Source organism: Suncus etruscus, chromosome 5, assembly GCF_024139225.1.
Source record: "Suncus etruscus isolate mSunEtr1 chromosome 5, mSunEtr1.pri.cur, whole genome shotgun sequence".
In the NCBI taxonomy this organism is placed as follows: Eukaryota; Metazoa; Chordata; class Mammalia; order Eulipotyphla; family Soricidae; genus Suncus; species Suncus etruscus.
Window position 1 is genome coordinate 104,504,816 of NC_064852.1, and position 10,533 is coordinate 104,515,348.

The 10,533-nt window shown below is 35.3% G+C and overlaps 1 non-coding gene across 1 annotated transcript; it reads right to left on the reverse strand.

The window, feature by feature from the left end:
• Positions 1-10,150: 10,150 nt before the first annotated feature.
• On the reverse strand, positions 10,151-10,254 carry LOC126009713 (U6 spliceosomal RNA). Its single transcript, XR_007495929.1, has one exon. It is a non-coding gene; the product is annotated as a U6 spliceosomal RNA (small nuclear RNA).
• Positions 10,255-10,533: the final 279 nt, after the last annotated feature.

The window sequence follows — 10,533 nt, forward strand, 5'->3', positions numbered from 1 at the left end:
ACAGAATTTAGAAGGAAGGCTTTTAGTTTTTCTCCATTGAGGATAATATTTGCCACTGGCTTGTGGTAGATGGCCTTAAGTATATTGAGAAAGGTTCCTTCCATTCCCGTCTTGCTGAGAGTTTTGATCAAGAATGGGTGTTGGACCTTATCAAATGCTTTCTCTGCATCTATTATATGATCATGTGGTTTTTATTTTTCTTGTTATTGATGTTGTGTATTATGTTGTTAGATTTATGGATGTTAAACCATACTTGCATTCCTGGGATGAAACCTACTTGATCATAGTGGATGATCTTCTTAATGAGGCATTGAATCCTATTTGCCAGGATTTTATTGAGGATCTTTGCATCTGCATTCATCAGCGATATTGGTCTGTAATTTTCTTTTTTTGTAGCATCTCTGGTTTAGGTATTAAGGTGATGTTGGCTTCATAAAAGCTATTTGGAAGTGTTTCAGTTTGTTCAATTTCATGAAAGAGTCTTGCCAGGATTGGTAGTAGTTCCTCTTGGAAAGGTTGAAAGAATTCATTAGTGAATCCATCTGGGCCTGGGCTTTTGTTTTTTGCAGACATTTGATTAACGTTTTAATTTCATCAATGGTGATGGGTGTGTTTAGATATGCTACATCCTCTTACCTCAACCATGGAAGATTATAAGGGTACAAGAATTTATCCATTTCTTCCAGGTTCTCATTTTTAGTGGTGTAGAGTTTCTCAAAGTAGTTTCTGTTTACCCTTTGAATCTCTGTTATATCAGTAGTGATCTTTCCTTTTTCATTCCTAATACTAGTTATCAAGTTTCTCTCTCTCTTTCTTTGTTAGGTTTGCCAGTGGTCTATCAATCTTGTTTATTTTTTCAAAGAACCAACTTCTGCTTTCGTTGATCTTTCGGATTGTTTTTTGGGTTTCCACTTCGTTGATTTCTGCTCTCAGCTTTGCTATTTCCTTCTGTCTTCCTATTTTTGGGTCCTTTTGTTGAGCACTTTCTAGTTCTATTAGCTGTGTCATTAAGCTACTCAGGTAAGCTCCTTCTTCCTTCCTGATGTGTGCTTGCAAAGCTATAAATTTTCCTCATAGTACTGCTTTTGCTGTGTCCCATAAGTTCTGATAGTTTGTGTCTTTATTGTCATTTGTTTCCAGGAACCTTTTGATTATCTCCTTGATTTCATCTCGGACCCACTGGTTATTGAGTATGAGGCTGTTTAACTTCCAGGTGTTAAAGTTTTTCTTCTGAGTCCCTTTGGAATTCACAAATAATTTCAGAGCCTTGTGGTCAGCAAAGGTAGTCTGCAAAATTTCTATCCTCTTGATATTATGGAGGTATGTTTTATGTGCCAGCATGTAGTCTTTCCTGGAGAATGTCACATTTACATTTGAGAAGAATGTGTATCCAAGTTTGTGGGGATGGAGTGTCCTATATATATCCACTAGGTCTCTCTCTTCCATTTCTCTCCTCAGGTCTAGAATATTCTTGTTGGGTTTCAGTCTGGTTGACCTATCCAGTGTTGACAAAGTCGTGTTTAGGTCCCCTACAATTATTGTGCTGTTATTGATATTATTTTTCAAATTTGTCAGCAGTTGTATTAAATATTTTGCTGGCCCCTCATTCGGTGCATATATGTTTAGGAGTTACTTCTTCCTGCTCTACATACCCCTTGATTAATATAAAATGTACATCTTTGTCCCTTACAACCTTCCTGAATATAAAGTTTGCATTATCTGATATTAGTATGGCCACTCCAGCTTTTTAATGGGTGTTGTTTGTTTGAATAATTTTTCTCTGTCCTTTTATTTTGAGTCTATGTTTGTTCTGACTATTCAGGTGCGTTTCTTGTAGGCAGCAGAAGGTTGGATTGAGTTTTTTGATTCATTTAGCCACTCAGTGTCTCTTGACTGGTTCATTTAGTCCATTGATGTTGAGAGAAAGAATTGTCCTGGGATTTAATGCCATCTTTATATCAAAATTTGGTGTGTCCTTTGGTTAGTCTTGTCTTAAATTAGGTCTTTCAGTTTTTCTCTTAAGACTGGTTTTGAGTCTGTAAAGTTTATGAGCTGTTTTTTTTTTTGTTTGTTTGTTTTCTGTGAAACCATGTATTCTTCCGTCAAACCAGAAAGTGAGTTTTGCTGAGTATAGTATTCTAGGTGAAGCATTCATTTCATTCAGTCTTGTCACAATATCCACCTCTGCTTTCTGGTATTGAGTGTTTCTGGTGACAGGTCTGCTGTAAATCTCAAGGATGCTTGCTTGAATGTAATTTCCCCTTTTGATCTTGCTGTTTTCAGAATTCTGTCTCTATCTGTGGGATTTGTCATTGTGACTAGGATGTGTCTTGGGGTGGTTTTTCTGGGGTCTCTTTTGGTTGGTACTCTTCGAGCATGCAGGATTTGATCACATATATTCTTTAGCTCTGGAAGTTTCTCTTTAATGATGTTCTTGACCGTTGATTCTTCCTGGAAATTTTCTTCCTGGGTCTCTGGGACTCCAATGATTCTAAAGTTGTTTCTGTTGAGCTTATCATAGACTTCTATTTTCATCTGTTCCCATTCTTTGACTAATTTTTTCAGTGTCTGTTCATTTGCTTTAAGTTTTTTTTCCAATCTCTTCTGCTGTTTGGAATTTTTATGTATCTCATCTTCCACAGCACCAAGTCTATTCTCAGCTTCTGATACCCTGTCTCAGAGCTTATCCATTTTGTCATTCACTTCATTTACTGACTTTTTTAGACCTGTTAGTTGACATGTTATTTCAGTTTGGAGTTTTGTGATTTCTGTCTTCATATTTTCTTGGTTCTTATTAGTGTTCTGTTCAACTCGATCCATGGTTTCTTTGAGTTCATTGAGGATCTTTCATATTGCTAGTCTAAAGTCCTTATCTGAGAGGTTAATTAGTTGGTTGGTCATTATCTGGTCATCTTCATTCTCTATGTCTGATGCTGGCCTGCGTTGTTTCCCCATTGTCACACTTGTATTGTGGGTTTTTCTACATGTTTTGGTGGTATTCATTGGCTAAATGATGCAGGCAGCACACTCCTCTGGCTCCGCCCTTTCTGTATGGGCTGACTTGCCTCTAAAGGGAGGGGAGTCCTCCGTGAATGAAGCCTCACACTGGATCAAATCTTAGGCCTGAGCATGCAACAGAGAAAACAGTCCAGAGAGAAGTGCTTGCTTCTGTGATCCAGCACAGTTCTTAGTGTGATTTTTTTCTTCTTGTTGCAATGGTGTTCTTTTCTTAGAAAGAGCGCAAGGTCCCGTAGGAAAGCGAAGCGGCCATGTTCTTCTGGAGACTCTTTTCGACCCACTCCCAAGAGGTTCACGCAAGAGGACAGTAGACAGATACACAGAGGCAGCACTCACAGTTTTTCACAGTCGGGCCCCACTGGGCAGGCATAGTTTCTTGGATTTTTCCAGCCTGGTATCACAAACAGGGGACCTGGCTACTGCAAAGCTTAGCCAGTTTTTATGTTCTGGAGTCCTGCCCTGAAAATGGCCTCTGGGAGAGTGAGTTTTCTGGAGCCTCTTTTTGGCTCACTCCCAAGAGGCTCATGCAAGAGGACAGTAGACAGCTACACAGAGGCAGCACTCACAGTTTTTCACAGTCGGGCCCCACTGGGCAGGCATAGTTTTGTGGATTTTCCCAGCCTGATGTCACAAACAGGGGACCCAGCATCTGCAAAGCTTAGCCGGTTTTTATGTTTTGTTTTCAGCTTTCTTAGTAGACCATAACACATACTATTAGCCATTTAGCTTTCTATCAGAATTCAAATGCAGGGAAAGAAACCTACATTGTTTTCAATATCAAAATAAAAATTTTATTTAGAATGAAGGACCCAAGAAATAGTAGGGCTGTCAGAGAGAAAAATTAAGGGATCACATGTCTTTTTTCAGCTATTAGTGATCAAAATATGGGCATCTTTTATAAAGCAGTAGGATAGAGCATTAAATATGCAATTAAGTTGAATATCCATCATGTAACTGACAAGAGAAGCCTATAAAGTAAGATGGTCTAGGGGCATCACACAACTTTCAGTGTATGAACATTATTCTAAAATTTTTGGACATTTTCAAGTACTAAGAAATGAGTCTGGCTTGGTATCCCACAATTTTATGTTTACTCATTAAATAAATGAATTTCTTTACCCAGTCATTCAACCTTCCATTTTGAGTTCTTGAAAAGTACCACATATTTATAGATGCTTATGGTAGGCTATAATAGATGCTTACACTAGAATATATACTAGTTTTTATGAAACATGTGATTCATAAATACATTTTTAATTTCAATATATATATGTTGGTATATTGAACTCAAACCCTTGTTCTATATTCTGATTATTTAGAAAACCCATTTATGCTATAATGTCATTTTGCATGCCAAACTCATTCTAACTTTTTTTTACTATTGTCAAATATTAGGAGGGTTGAATTCTTTTTTCTGATTTAGTACTAGCATAGTAACTCCTCACTAGAGTACCATTCAATTAAAATTCACTGTGGCAGATGTGGGTTGTGGGCCTGGTCAAAAGGCATAAATTTCCAATCTTCCTTGTGATTGTTTTAATAAAGGATATCTAGGCATTACTTCAAAATATCTGTCATGCATTACAAGTAATGAGGGAAGAACAATTCACACCAAGCTTCTTGATCATGGAGTTTTGTTGAAAATAGCTTTATTTTTTATTTGGTGGGCTGAAACAACCTCTCATATTAGTGAGAATACAGCCCTTTAAAGTATATTAGGATAATTCTGTTAGGAAGGAGTAATAATAGCATGGACTAATATTTTTATAGTCAATTTTATTTCTACTTTAAGGAAGAAATTCTTCTTCATTACATCTTTAGGCAGAGGCAGAATGGCTCATGGTAAAACTTAAAGCATGAACAGCACCAGCTAAGATAATTGAAATCTACTTATTCAAATATAACTGTATTTCATTTTTCTGCAAATAGGTATTAAATTACTACTATATGCATAAGAGCATACTAAAACACGTGTGTTAAACTAAGTGTGTCAATATCCATGAATTAAAGTGGTCTGCCAATATTGAATTTCCCAATTTTATGCAGTTGGGCAATTCAACATGTCATAGATCATTTTGATTTCCTTCTTAATTCTTATCATTGTCTATAACATTTAGAACTATTTTACAATATTGGAATATATTTGCTTAAGGGATAACTAATTTTGTGCGGAAAAAATCCAGTTAAGATTCTAAGTATGTATTAAATAAACAAAAACTGAGTATTGTAATTTAGCCATACTTTATATCAAAATTATCTATAATGGACACATAAGGTAGTTAGATTTTGAGACTTTAGCAATTATCTATACCTTGTAATAGTCTTACCTTCATAAGATTTCATCCTATTGTGTCTTGGTTTGCCTAGTGAATTGCTTCTAATCATCAAGATAGAGAAAGGATGTAATTACATTACAAATCGTGATATTCAGCAAATTTTCTTTTGCCTTTCCGTCTACATACTGCCATGCTGGAAAGATGCAATTGGCAAAAAATGTTTACTTACAATAATTAACAGGGATACTCAGCATAAGAACCTTGAGAACAATATTTTCTAAAAAGCCCATGAACTTTCTGTCAGGTTTTCAGATGAGGCCATACTCTAGTTAACAACTTGAGTGTGGTTTTTAAGACTTTCAGAAAGACTAACCAATTAAGCAGTGAAAATTCTGTATCCAAAATTAAAAGATAGTAAAGATAAAACAAAGCAAAACAACAACAACAACAAAAACAATTTTAGTGGGGAGGGCATACACTGCAGCATTCAGGGGTTACTCCTGGTTCTGAGTTCAGAAATAACTCCTGGGACTAGGACACAAAGGCCACCCACAGAATGGGAGAAACTATTCACTCAATATCTACCATTAAGGGGCTGATTTCTAAGATATACAAGATATACTGACAGAACTTAACAAGAAAAAACTAACCCTATCAAAAAATTGAAGAAGAAATGAACAGACACTTCCTCAAAGAAGAAATACAGATGGCCAAAAGACACATGAAAAAATGCTCCACATCACTATTTATCAGGGAGATACAAATCAAAACAACAATGAGGTGTCATCTCACACCAATGAGAATGACATACATCACAAAGAACAAGAACAATCAGTACTGGAGCAGATGTGGGGAGAAAGGAACTCTCATTTGCTGCTAGTGGGAATAAAGTCAAGTACAGCCTTTCTGGAAAACAATATGGAATTTCCTAAAAAAAAAATGGAAATTGAGCTCCCATATTCAGAAATACCATTTTTAGGGATATCCCTTGGAACACAAAAGCACAAAACAAAAATGCCCTCTTCATGCCTATGTTCTTTGCTACTCTACTTACAATAGCCAGAGTCTGGAAATAACCCAGATGCCTGACAACAGATGAGTGGCTAAAAAAAAACTGTGGTACATACACTCAATAAAATAAGAAAAAAGAAGTAATGAGATTTCCCTATATGTGGATAGACATTGAAACTATTATGCTGCATGAAATGAGGCAGAGGGAGAGAGATAGACACAGAATAGTCTCACTCACCTGTGGGATTTAAGAATGAAAGACAGTATTGTAATATACCAGAAACCATAGATAAGAACTGGGCCATGATATGAGGGTTAACACAAAGAGTGGTGGGGGCAGTTAAAGAAATAACTATACCTATGAACATTGAGTAGAAATAAAAAATGATAAGACTTAAACACCAAACCCAAAGTCAATGACAACAGAATCGATACCTAATCTACAACAAGCTGTACACAGCGGGGACCAGTTATACTAGCAGTCTGGGGTACAATGGAAGGATGCTGGAAACAGGGATCGAAGGAGGACAACACTGGTGGTGGGAATACTCCTGATTCAATGTCACTATGTACCTTAAATACTGCTGTAAAAGATTCATAATTCACGTTGGTCACAATAAAAACTATTTTTTTAAAAAGAGAACAATCCCTAAGAGTAGTAATAAAATACATTTTTCATAAAAAAGAAATAACTATACCAACAATTATCATAACAATGATAGTGAGTGAGAGAACTAGTACGCCTGTCTCAAAGACAGGTAGAGAGTGCGTGGGGGAGAAGAGAGATGGGAGGCATTGGTGGCAGGTAGTTTGAACTGATGAAAGTGGTTGTACTTTTTATGACTGAAACTCAACTACAAACATATTAGTAATCATGGTGCTTAAATAAATATATTATTAAAAAATAAAGGAATAAATCACTCCTATTAGGCTTGGGGGACCATATGGGATGCCGGGTCAAACCCAAGTCTGCATGCAAGGCAAATGCCCTACTCACTATGCTATTGCTCCAGCCCAAAAGTAGTAAAATTTACAATGCACTTTTAACTGCTCACTTCCTTCACCTTGTAATCCATCAATAGAGAATTATACCATTAAAATTACATAAATCTTTTTGGTTTTTTTTTGGGGGGAGGGGGACAATGAATTTCAGTACTTTTAATAATAATTTCATGTATACTACATTACAACACTACACCCATGGTCAAAGGACCTGTTTCCCTCCACCAATGTTTCCTCCTATCCATAACCATCCTCCCCAGGTAAGGTGAGATCTGTAGACATACTCTCAGGTTCTTTCATCTTTTTATTTGATATTCCCTTACTGTATTTCTTTATACTCCACATAAGAGAGAGATCATCTGCATCTGTTCCCCTTCTGACTGACTTTACTCAGCTTAAAGTATCTCTAGTTTCATCACTAAAATGGCTAATTGTAGGATTTCATTTTTTAACTGAATAGTTATACATTATGTATATATACCATAATCTATTTATTGAGCCATCTGTTCTTGGGCACTTGGTTTATTTCTCAGTCTTGGCTATTGTGAGTAGTGTTGTAAAGAACATGAGTATAAATATTATTTTTCAAAATAGTGCTTGGGGCACTTAGGGTAGATGCAAAGAAGTAGAATTGAGAGTTGTATAAAAGCTAAATTGGATCATTTTTAAAAACTAATTGTTATTATGATGTTAAAATTTATTCACACTCAAAATTACTTAACAACCTATCAAAGTGCCCCCAACTGCCCCCAACTATTCTAATGTTAACTCTAATTTGATCTTCATTTCCACCTTCTTCTGTTTATTAATTTATTTTATAATATTATATTTTAACTTATTCATCCTAATTTTTAGATAAATAATAAACTAATTTTGGGTGCCACACCCAACAGTGTTTATGGCTGACGCTTGGATCTGTGCTCAGGGCTCAGTCCTGGCAGGACCCAGAGGACAATATCTGGTTCGAAGATTGAAGCCAGGTCAGCCACATGCAAAACAAGCACTATTCCTGCTAGACTATTAGTTTTTAAATTTAATTTGTATTCGTTTTCTCTATGGTAACATCAGTCAATATTAAAATTGTTCTAAGACCAAGGGAGCATGTATATTGTTCTTGGAGAGATGAGATTTGTCTCTGGCATGTGTGAAATCCTGGTTTCACCCCAGTACTATTTACTGCAATTTCTGGCATCATCATCACAAGAAGAACAATAAATTATTATGATATTTCTAATGTATTTTTTCCAGGATAATTAATGGAGAAGATTGGTTTCTTATAAAACCTATGGTTGGTGCAATGCTTCTCCCTTTTGCATTTAAATCATCTGAGCTTCAATTCTTTATAAGATGAAAATAGTTCAAGGAAAAGAAGTTAATCTGTTTTTGTTTATATTATAACGTAACTTTTATAGTGACCATAGACTTTAATCATCATGATAAACTTATATATCATCATGATAAACATAAATGATAAATTTATGTTCCCAAAAATTCTGAGAAAACGAGGAAAACAAAAATTGTAATGTCATTAGAATCACAGAATATAAAACTGAACTCTCCATCTTAATTCCACTAACCAAACACATCAGTTCAAGCACAAAACATGAAAATATGCTTTTGGAAGAAAAATGTCAGAAACTAACTGATAAGTTAGATGCTTTGGGTGACTGAAATAAATACACATACTTTCAATTCTAAGACACAATCACACACAATCCATACCTCCAATACAACACCATATGATCAGGAGGAAACCCACCAGTTCCATTCTTTATCAGGGAAATAAGTATTATGGATCATATATTCTACACCCCACATATTTTTAGGTCTTCGCATAACCTGATCTGGCTTAGAGTATTATTGGGATCTGTATGTACCATCCAATTCAATAGCACAACCAGTTGGGCATTTTCCTTTCATGTGGCTGATCAAGGACCAAGCAGGTTCGATCTCTGGCACACCATATGTCCCCAAACCTGTCAAGAATGATTTTAGAGCTCAGAGTCAGGAGTAACTCCTGAGCGCCCTGGGTGTGGCACCAAAACAAAACAAGCAAACAAATTGAAGAAATCCACACCAATACATTCTACAGTCATATGCTGCTTAATGACAACAGATCAAATATGTTAAAGAGATCCTGATTGGTTATACTAAATAGCCTTGAAATGTGATAAATTATACCATTTTATATTCTTTATGATAAATAGTGATGATATAACTCAATAATGAATTGCTCAGAACATATCTCTAATATAAAAAATACATGACTATATAATAAAATGATCACAAATAAAACAAAGAAAAATTGAAAACAGCATGAAAAAGATGACCTGTTGAACAATGAACTGCTAGCAAAGCTAACAATAGAACTCTCAGCATAAATTCTGAGTATTCAAAGTATTAACACATACACAAGCATGCACACACACACAACACACACACAAACTGCCCAAAAAAGGAACTGTGATTCTTAAATATATGAAGAAAAATAAATTATTTTTCTAGAGAAACAAGCAGAGATTTTATCACCACATATGTGTTTTATTAGAAAAATATAGAAGAACTTGGGCATGTCTGTGGTGCTCAGGGTCTATGTTCCTTTGATTATATGCTAAAGAAATTCAAATCAGGAACTTGAAGAGCTCAATAAGATACTTGAATTCCTTCCAGTGATTATTGCAGCAATACTCAAATGGTCAAAAGATGGACATTTATTTATAGACAAATAAATAAGGAATATATCCATATGATAAAATATTAGTCTAAATTTAAAAAATCTTGCAATGTTGCAGCAACCTAAGTGAGTCACCTGGGATAAATCAGTCATAGTATTTTTTGTTTTTTAAAATATGGAATGCTTCATAAATTTGCATGTCATCTTTGCACAGGGGCCATGCTAATCTTTGTATCATTTCAATTTTAGTATATGTGCTGCCAAAGCAAGCACAGTTACAGTATTTTTTAATTATTTTTCTTTGTGGTATTAAAACAGCCAAGTTCATAGAAGCAAAGTGAATAGATTGCCAGAGACTTAGGAGGATGGAAAATGGGCGGGAATTGTTCAAGCAAGTTAGAAGTTTTAATTAACAAACTAATTTAGTTCTGAGATAATACTAAACAACATATTGCATTGAACTGTATTAAAATGTCAACATCATGTTGAGTATTCTCTCTGCAAAATAAGAGTATATTATCCAGGAATTTCTCTTGAGGCTATATGAAATTT